The 10,401-nt window shown below is 41.4% G+C and overlaps 2 non-coding genes across 2 annotated transcripts; one reads left to right on the top strand and one right to left on the bottom strand.

Annotated features, from left to right (window-relative positions):
• The first annotated feature begins 985 nt into the window (after positions 1 to 985).
• On the top strand, positions 986 to 2,645 carry LOC105054808 (protein ROH1A). Its single transcript, XR_003802318.2, has one exon. It is a non-coding gene; the product is annotated as a protein ROH1A (transcript).
• Positions 2,646 to 6,526: 3,881 nt separating this feature from the next.
• On the bottom strand, positions 6,527 to 6,633 carry LOC140852995 (small nucleolar RNA R71). Its single transcript, XR_012136072.1, has one exon. It is a non-coding gene; the product is annotated as a small nucleolar RNA R71 (small nucleolar RNA).
• Positions 6,634 to 10,401: the final 3,768 nt, after the last annotated feature.

Below are 10,401 nucleotides of genomic sequence, written 5' to 3'. Positions count from 1 at the left end.
TTGGCTCGCCATTTTTGGAGGGATAGTGGGTGTGTTCGTCCCGTCTTTGGCCGGGTCTTTGCCTCCTAAATTTCACATAAAAAATTTAGTAGTATCGGACAAACCGGTGACTCCGGTCCGATCTGCTTCGGTTCATGCCTAATATAGACAAAAAAAAAAAAAAAAAAATCTTGGTCAAATCCCAGCCTATCTTCTAAATTTTGTCCGCATATTCTCGTTGACAATCAAATAAGCTTTATTTTCCGGCGAATATAGTCTGACACAAGTCAAAATATTGATCCAATGTATCAATATATTAGTCAAAGTTATTTAAATTTATCTTTTATTTTATGCTAACTCAGTTGTTTCTTTCTTTAGTAACAAAGTCCTAAATTAAGTGACCATGATGATTAGCTTGGTTTGCCTACATAATTCAACATTTTGATTCATTCAACCATTAAAAAAGAATCAAGGTCAAATAATTTTTAATATTTTATTTTACTATTCAAAAATAAAGTCATACTATCAAGTTTCGTTCCATTCTCGTACAAATTTTTACCTAGTAAGCTCAAGATTAGTATAATAGGACAATTAGCAAAACCCATTGCATCAAATAGAGGAATGAGGTAGTTGCTCCTCCGAGCAATCATACCTTCAATTTCATCCAAAATAAAAAAAAGAAAAAAAAATGAATTAGGCAATAGCTTTGCCCGATGTTATTATAACTATCAGTCCTGGGCTTCTACCAAAAATGGATACCATAGTAACAGGAGTTGCCAATCAATAAATGAGATTTATTTATGGACCGGTTCAACTGAGATGGTCTGAGTAGCATTGATGACCAAAACCGGTCCATGGACCTTGATCCGGTCCAATTAGAAATACAGCCTTACAAAAAACAGAAAAAAAAAAAAAGAAAAAGAAAAATAGCAGAGCGCTAACCAAGTCAGCTTGCAATGCAAGGAAACGGTCCAGTCCACTGCAAGCCAATCTCCCTCTCTCTCTCTCTCTACCCTTCATCCCACTATAAAATTCAGCCGGCCATCCAAATCTTTCACCAAAAATTTCCTCCACGCCCTTCCACACAATCATGGCCTGAAACCATACTCCAGTTTCTCCTCCTCCGAGTGAACTCATATTGCTTCCCCTCAAATTTCTTCTCCTTAATTCCCTCTCTCCAGGCCAATCGTTACCACGGAGTACCAAGGCGGGTCCTCCCTCTCCATGTCCTTCCGCAGCCGCTCCCTCATCAGCCTCCGCCGCAACCAAGTCGCCTCCATGGAGCAAGGCCAAGAACACCAACTCCACGAGCTCGACCTCTTCCTCTCCCACGTCGCTGACCGCCTCCTCTCCCTCCTCCCCCCGGATTCCCCCAAACACTCCCCCCAGAAGCCTCACCCTCAGCCTCTCCTCTCTCTCGCCTTCCTCTCCAACCTTCTCGACGCCCTCCTCGCCATCGACGCCGAGTTCCGCCCTCTCCTCCTCCTCCTCCTCAACCGCGGCGGCTCACCCGCCACCGCCGCTACCTCCCGCCCCGTCGCCGACCTTCTCGACCGCGCCGTCAAGTCCCTCGACCTCTGCAACACCGTCTCCCTCTCCCTCCACTCCCTCTGCCACTGGCTCCGCCACGCCCGCATCGCCTCCTCCGCTCTCCTTCTCCCACGACCCGCCCTCCTCCGCGCCCACCGCGCCCTCTCCAAGCTCCTCCCTTCCGACGCCGGCATCCTCCGGACCGAGCGATCGGGATCCTTCGGCCGGCGGGAGGCGAGCTCGAGATCTTCGTCTTGGAGCGTGTCGAGGAACTGGTCGGCGCACCTCGCCGCCCCGCGCGGTGGCGAGGGGGGAGGGGGGGGGCTGGCGGCGGCGGTGTACACGATGAGCGCCGTGCTGGTCTTCGCGATGTGGGCGCTTGGGGCGGCGGTGCCATGCCAGGAGAGAGCCGGGCTGCCCGTGGCGCCGCCGCGGCATCTGCCGTGGGCGGCGCCGATGGTGGGGCTGCAGGAAAGGATCGCGGAGGAGTGGCGGCGGAGGGATCGGAAGGCGACGGCGGGGCTGCTGGCGGAGATGCAGGAGGTTGAGAGGTGCGGAAGGGGGCTGATGGAGGTCGTGGAGGAGGCCACCGGCGGAGGCGGAGGAGGTGGGGCGTTGCTGGAGAGGGAGAGGGCGGAGGTGGTGGCGGAGATGGCGGTGGAGCTGGCGGAGGCGTGCCGGAGGCTGGAGGATGGGCTGGGGCCGCTGGAGAGGCAGGTGAGGGAGGTGTTCCACCGGGTGGCGGAGAGCCGCGCAGAGGTCCTCCGGTGCTTGGAACAGGGGGCGCCCCCTGCCACTGCTCCCAATCCCCTTTTTTTGGTAGACAAAAACTAAAATCTAAAGGATTAGGTTTAGTTTGGCTTTTTCCTTTTTAGGAGTTTCTAGTCATCAAATTCTTTTGTTGTGTTTATACATGAATGAAGTAACATTAATTAGATTTTTTTTTTTTTTCCAATCTTTTGGTTGGAGTTTGGTGAGTTAACAAGGACCAGAGACTAAGGCTTCTAAGATCCAGAGCAATCTAGGAACTCCATTTTAGGTTTGTCAATTTGGTTATTGATGACATGGAAATGTACCATGTGTTTGGGATTGTGATTTTATATTCTTTTTTGTAAATATACTTGAAGTTGATTTAATTTGTGGATACAATGTTTTGCTTATAATCCATTTGTTCATTGTGCTTCTAAAGAAAGGAGGTATCATACTGAAGTATTTCTTGGTTTTTCATTGGATCAAATTTAAACTGATGCCATGCAATGAGAGATATTAATAGGGATTGAAAATAAAAAATTGAATTTTTTGACTTATGTTGCCGTTCAAATCTGGATTGCGGTTGGAAGAAGTTGGAGTGGTGGTGCATCCTTTCGGTTAGAAAATCTGCGAGCAAATTCTAAGTGGAGTTGACTCCGACGAGGATTCTGTGACGCTCAAGTCAGATCATAGAGAAATAGATGAGAAGGAGTGTTGATGAGATTATGATTGTCCATCTTGGGAGGTCTCATGTGGATTCTTTTGGAGGTTAGAGTCGTGTTACCGTTTGGAGAGATCATGATGCGATTCAGGTGCAACGTGGTAAGACTTCCAATCGAGATCGATGGGGTGGTTATTGCATCTTCTTTTTCCGTTTCGAAATCAACTGAAAGTCATGGACGATTTCGAAGTTTGAATTAAGGTGCAGGTGAGATCAGTCCTACCTCTTTAATTAAGGGTTTGGTGTAATTTGACGAAAGCAGATGTCGAGGGAAGGAAATGGCCGAGTTGGATCTCACCCAGCAAGATGAGGATCGATGCATGCTCATGATCGAAGTTAGAGCTCAGTATGTGATTTATGTCACAAATTGACATAAAAAGTATCAATTAATATCTAAATTATCTAATTTAATTAGGAAATTGATACTTGTTATTATATTTTACAGAAAAAGAGGTCATCAATAGAAAGAACAAGGAAAGAGGATTCCAACGACGCAAATTTTACGCAAAACGAAGTTAAATTGACCCAGAAATTGAAGAATGAAGAAAGAAGACTCAATTGGGTCAAACTCGAGTCAAATCAGATCAAAATTGGTCAAAAATCAATTTATTTAGTGATCTGGTTAGCCGCCTGGTCCACAGCAACAGGCGCATGGACCATGGACCCATCGGCACACAATAAACCAACCAATCAGCGAGTCTCGGCTCACCGCAATGCATCGCGAACCCGATCTATGCGCGCGGTCCAGGGCTCATGAGGAGAGAGAAGAAGGTCCGAAGGGCAACCTGGTAACTTCACATCACTCAATGGTCCGATCTTCTCTGATCAAGATCCAACGCTTCACATTTTTGCGCCATCGGATGGCCACCATCGCAGCCGGTCAAGATCCAACCGTAATCAAGGCAATTGCAAGAAGCAATAAACACTAGGACAACACGGGATCCTTCTGCTGCGCGATCCAACGGACGAAATCTTCCAGCACCTTGATCGGACGGTCCGCAACGCATCCGACCTGATCCCATCTCTGCAGCGCGATCCAACGGCAGTGCTTCATCCAGATCTTGATCCGACGGCCAGAATCGTTTCCAGCTTGATTTATTAGATGAATTGGGTCCTTTAGATGAAGATCGGATGGCTGAAATAATTTTTAGGGTTTCTTGATGGATTTAAGTACTTTTTGAGCGAGATTTGAGGCCCTAAACCCTCCTAACAACCCTCTAAAATCTCTTAGTCCCACATCTAAAGTTTTGAAAACCTGATAACCCCCAAATGCCTATAAAAAGCCCCCAAAGGCCCTTGTGTTATTATTCTTCCTTCCGATCAAGCTTGTAACCCTAGATAGTGGGGTTTTTAGCTCTCTTTTCAAGCCTCGAGCTTTGAGGCTTTTGTAATAATTTTTTTTTTATATATAAAATCTTATTTTTATGCAATTTCATCTCTTTACATTATGCAATTTATTTTTCTTGCAATAAGGATAGTTTAATTTATGCAATTTAATTTTATGCAATTAGGTTAGTTTAAATTATGCAGTTTAAATTTATGCAATTAGGGTAGTTTAATTTATGAAATTAGGGTAGTTTATTTTTCTGCATTTAAATTTTGCAAGTAGATTTAGATCATGTCTAGCTAAGCATCCCTTCTAAGGTTTGCGATGAAGCTAGATCATGAGTAGGGATTTTACATAGGGTTCTTTCTTTTTCTTAGGGTTTCTTTTTCTTCCTCTTTTGCCAAGAATTTTTGATGAACTACAGTTGGGTCAGAGTCCCTTCATAGTTCATGCTTGATTCAGTGCATAGGAGGAGAAAACCCTAAGGGATCCTAGTTACTACTCCCCTGTAAAGAATCTTGATGGGTTATCGTTGGGCCTTAGTCCCTTCATAATCTATGCTTGGGAAAGACAAGAGGAGTAGTCGTTAGGATCAATAAGAAAAATTCTAGGTAGAATTCCCTAATCTAGATCTAGTGGATTCAAAAACCCTAGATCCTTAGTCTTATTGTCCTTAGCAAACAACTTTCGACTTTCGATTTTTGTTAAAGCTTGCTTGAGCATAGATTTGAAAATCGTTTTTAAAATCAAGTTTCTGTGGGATCGACCCGTACTCGCTGGTCATGCTACTCTGCACACCGTGCGCTTGCGGTTTTATTTACAAATTTTAAGATTTGCACATCAAGTTTTTGGCGCCGTTGCCGGGGATTTGGCGTTTTAAATTATTTTCAAATATTTGTTCTTTGTGCTTTATAACTCTCTTTCTTTTTCCTTTAGGTTTCTATATTTAGTTGGTGATTGCTGGAAAACTCAGGTGCGCTTCTAATTTCTCTTTTATTATTTTTAGTTAATTACTTTTTCTTTAGACCTAATCATTTGAATTTACTTAATCAAAAAAAAAAAAAAAAACAAAACAAAAGACATTTCATAATCGTGAAGTAAAATATCAAGATAAAAAAAAAAAATTTCTAAATTAAAATCTTTTACATTCTTGGTCATCTTGTTTATTTGCATTTGCATTTTCATAATTAATCTAAGGGCATCAACCCATTAACAAGATAAGGTGGGGATTTCATTACCCTTCCTTAGCCCAAAAACCATCTCCATCATATTGCATTACCTAGACCTTTAATCTTAAAATCAATTAGACGTCAACCTTAAGGAATTCGAGCTCAATAGGATAAGAAACCCTAAGAGTTCTACCAAGTTTGAGTTGTTTGATTAGTTGGTGTCTAAACCAAGTCCCTGAGGGTGGTTTGTTAAATTGGTTCAGTTGCTGGCCTAGCCAACTCGTTTGGTGTCTAGAAAGGCAACGATGAGTGAACCTCCCACCTCTTATACTTACCTGGCTAACTAGTTGATCAATCTCCACTTGGAAGGTTTGAAGGGTCATCTTGGAACAGTTAGGAGCTGTCTAGATTTAGGTTAATCCTAGGATAGATTGAATTTAATTTATTGTTTCACTTGTTTGAAAAAAAAAATATTAAAATTTAAATTAATTTGATTACTTTTCTTTAGATTTAGGACTCCTTAGGATCTTCTCTTTAGAATTTTTTTTTCTCTTTCTTTTTCTTATACATAAAAATTTTATAAAAAAAAAAAATTGTATAAACATCGAGAACCGTACACCTCGTGTGTGGAGAAGAGTGTCGGGTCGTCTAGTTAGGATTGAGTGAATTCCTGTTGTTCCAATGGCTGAACCAATCCAACCCATGACCCTTAAGGATTTGTGTTATCCAGTTGGCTCCATCCAACCATCTTGTATCAGGTTGCCACAACCCACAGCTAACAATTTTGAAATCAAACCTCAAATCATAAATATGCTTCCAAAATTCACAGGATTAGAGGATGCTTATATATTTATTAGAGAATTTGAGGAGGTATGTGCAACCATGAAACTGCAATTAACAGAGGATGAGGTCAAACTTAGATTAATCAACTTTGCCCTTAAGGACAATGCTAAGAAGTGGCTTTATAGTCTGCCAAACTATTCTGTCACTACCTGGGAGGGCTTTGTGAGAACATTTTTAAAAAAGTATTTCCCCCATCATAAAACAGCTAGGATTAGGAATGAAATAAATCAATTTTACCAACTAGCTGGTGAATCATTTTGGAAGTACTTTGATCGTTTCAAGAATCTTTTGACCCAATGCCCACACCATGGAATAGAAACTTGGAGACTATGCCAGATCATCTATGAGGGGTTAGATTCAAACTCAAGAACCATGCTAGAGTCCATGTGCCAAGGCCAATTTATGGACAAAGAAACTACTGAAGCTTGGCAATTCTTAGAAGACATAGTCGAGAAAAATTTACAGTGGGAAACAACTAGGGAACCTGATAAAGCTACACCTTCAAGAGGAGGAATGCATCAAATTCAACCAACCCTAGCATCAGAGGCCAAGATTGCAACCTTAACACGTAGATTGGAAGCCTTAGAATTACAGAGACCAGCCAATGTAAATCAAATATTTGCACCCATGTGTAAAGGGTGCAATGCACCAGACCATGTCTTAGAAGAATGTTCCTACTCGAATGAGTGTACACAGGTGAATGCCACCTATCAAGGACCATTGAACAATCCTTATGCACCCACATATAACCCAGGTTGGAGGAATCACCCGAATTTCTCATGGTCCCAGAATCCTAATGTAGGCAATCCAAATTTCAATCAGCAAAATCTAAGGTCCAACCCAGTAATGAACAACCCGCCAGGCTTCCATGATAATGACAAGAAAATTACCTCTTTAGAGAAAAGCCTAGAAGCCATGATGAAGACACATACCAGCTTTATGCAAACCACGGGTCAACTCATAAATAATAACACCCAAGCTATAGTCCGTCTGGAAATGCAAGTAAGTCAGCTGGCTTCGACCATTAGTGAACGAGAACATGGTAGGTTACCTAGCCAACCTGAGCCAAATCCTAGGAACCAAAATGGTCCACGACCCCAACAAGGAAACCAAGTTAATGGTGTAAATGCCATTCATACCTTAAGATCAGGAAAACAAATAGACAATAAGGTAGTTGCACTTGATGATATAGATGACTCATCTGCCGAGTCACCTTCTAAAACTACTACCTTTCAACCTCAAGCACCAGAAACTGAAAATTCACCTAGTCCAGTACTTAAAAGTCCTAGAGCTCCTTTTTCAAACAGACTGAAATCCAATAAATCTGAACATTTAGACAAAATTTTAGAGGTATTTAAACAAGTCCAAGTTAATATTCCTCTTTTAGATATAATCCATCAGGTTCCAACTTATGCCAAATTTTTAAAAGATCTCTGCACTAGGAAAAGGACCACTAATGTACCAAAGAAAGCATTTTTGGCTGCAAGTGTCAGTTCATACCTATCTAGCCATGTGCCAATTAAATATAAGGACCCTGGAGCTCCAACAATTTCTTGTGTTATTGGAGAAACCAATATAAAAAAGGCCTTGCTAGATCTAGGAGCTAGTGTGAATATCCTTCCATATTCGGTGTATGAACAACTAGGATTAGAAAAACTTCAACCTACTGGGATCACATTACAGTTAGCCGATAGATCTCTCAGGATCCCTAAGGGAATGGTCGAGGATGTTCTGATAAAGGTTAAAAATTTCATTTTTTCTGTAGATTTTATTGTTTTAGAGACTGAGCCAGTTGCGAATCCTAAAGGACATATACCTGTCATTTTAGGAAGACCATTCTTAGCTACGGCCAATGCTGAAATCAATTGTCGAAATGGCCTAATGAAGTTATCCTTTGGGAATATGACCATTGAGCTTAATGTTTTTAACTTAGAACAGGAATCCTCTTCTCATGCTGATGTCAATGTAGTCCAAGATGGTATTTATGAATCCATTGACATTAGTGATGATGAAGTCGACCTAGAGTCTAACCCCTGGTTAATCCATGAGTCTGAGGATGTCAATGAAATACTTAAAGAAAATCAGATTAATCAGGAATCGACACTTCCTACTGAACCAATCATTGACATGGTGAACTCATCACCTAAACCATCGATAGAGGAAGCACCCATTTTAGAACTAAAACCCCTCCCAGAACATCTCAAGTATGCATATCTAGGACCCAAAGAAACTTTGCCTGTAATTATTGCATCAGACCTAGATCCCAAGCAAGAGGAGGAGTTATTGTCAGTTCTAAAAGCAAATCAAGAGGCAATAGGTTGGACCATAGCAGATATCAAAGGAATAAGCCCTTCTATAGTTCAACATAGAATATACTTAGAGGAAGAGGCTAAACCAACAAGAGAAGCCCAAAGAAGGCTTAATCCAGTTATGAAGGATGTAGTTAAAAAGGAGATTCTGAAACTCCTAGATAGTGGAATAATTTATCCTATTTCTGATAGCTCTTGGGTAAGCCCAGTTCAAGTAGTACCCAAGAAATCTGGGGTAACAGTGGTCCAAAATGATGCAAACAAACTTATCCCAACTAGGACCCAAACGGGATGGAGGGTCTGTATAGACTATAGAAAGTTGAATGCTGCGACAAGGAAAGATCACTTTTCTTTGCCATTTATTGATCAAATATTGGAAAGACTAGCCGGACAAGAGTTTTACTGTTTTCTTGATGGATACTCCGGTTACAACCAGATCCCCATAGCCGCTGAAGATCAAGAAAAGACTACATTCATCTGTCCATTTGGTACTTTTGCCTATAGACGAATGCCCTTTGGACTATGTAATGCACCGGCAACCTTCCAGAGATGCATGATCAGCATGTTTTAGATATGATAGAACGATTTCTAGAAATTTTTATGGATGACTTTTCTGTTTTTGGCCTAACCTTCTCTGAGTGTCTGAATCACCTGCAATTAGTTCTAGAACGATGTAAGGAGAAGCACTTAGTTCTCAACTGGGAAAAATGTCAGTTTATGGTCAAACAGGGAATAGTTCTTGGCCATGTCATTTCTAAAAAGGGGATTGAAGTGGACAAGGCCAAAATAGATCTAATTGCAAGTCTTCCACCACCTAAATCTGTGAAAGAAATACGTTCATTTTTAGGTCATGCTGGATTCTATAGAAGGTTTATTGCCAACTTTAGCAAAGTAGCACGTCCACTGACTAATCTTTTGGCAAAAGATACCAAATTTGAATTTACTCATGAGTGCTTGGAATCTTTTGAATTTCTAAAAAATGCACTTGTATCAGCTCCAATCATTCATCCTCCCGTCTGGTCTGAACCATTTGAATTAATGTGTGATGCGTCCGATCATGTTGTGGGCGCAATCTTAGGTCAACGAATAAATAAGCTGCCTAGAGTGATATATTATGCAAGTAAAACCTTAAATGATGCGCAGCTTAACTACACCACAACTGAGAAAGAGTTCCTTGCCGTTGTCTTTGCTTTAGAGAAATTTAGATCTTATTTGGTTGGGACCCACACCATTGTTTACACCGATCACTCAGCCATTAAACATCTCCTAGCAAAGAAGGATGCCAAGGCACGCTTAATCAGATGGATTTTGCTCCTTCAAAAATTTGACCTAGAAATTAGGGACAAGAAAGGCACTGAGAACGTTGTAGCAGATCATTTGTCCCGAATTCCAGTTGCACCATCTAGTGAACCACCCATCAATGAATCTTTCCCAGATGAGCAACTCATGTCTGTATCTACTGAATCTTGGTTTGCTGATATTGTAAATTATTTAGCCATAGGCAAGATACCTTCTCATTGGACTAAGCAGGATAAATATAAATTCTTTGCCCAAGTGAAGTATTTCATTTGGGATGATCCTTATCTTTTTAAACAATGTCCTGATCAAATTATTAGAAGGTGTATCCCAGATAACGAAGTCATGAATATTTTATCTTTTTGTCATGATCAAGCATGTGGGGGTCACTTCGCGTCTAAGAAAACTGCTGCTAAGGTTCTCCAATGTGGTTTTTATTGGCCCAATTTATTTAAGGATGCTCATGAATATTGTAAA

This window comes from Elaeis guineensis, chromosome 12, assembly GCF_000442705.2.
Source record: "Elaeis guineensis isolate ETL-2024a chromosome 12, EG11, whole genome shotgun sequence".
Lineage (NCBI taxonomy): Eukaryota > Viridiplantae > Streptophyta > Magnoliopsida > Arecales > Arecaceae > Elaeis > Elaeis guineensis.
Note: the sequence above shows the minus strand (reverse complement) of the source record. Positions and strands in the feature narration are given on the sequence as shown.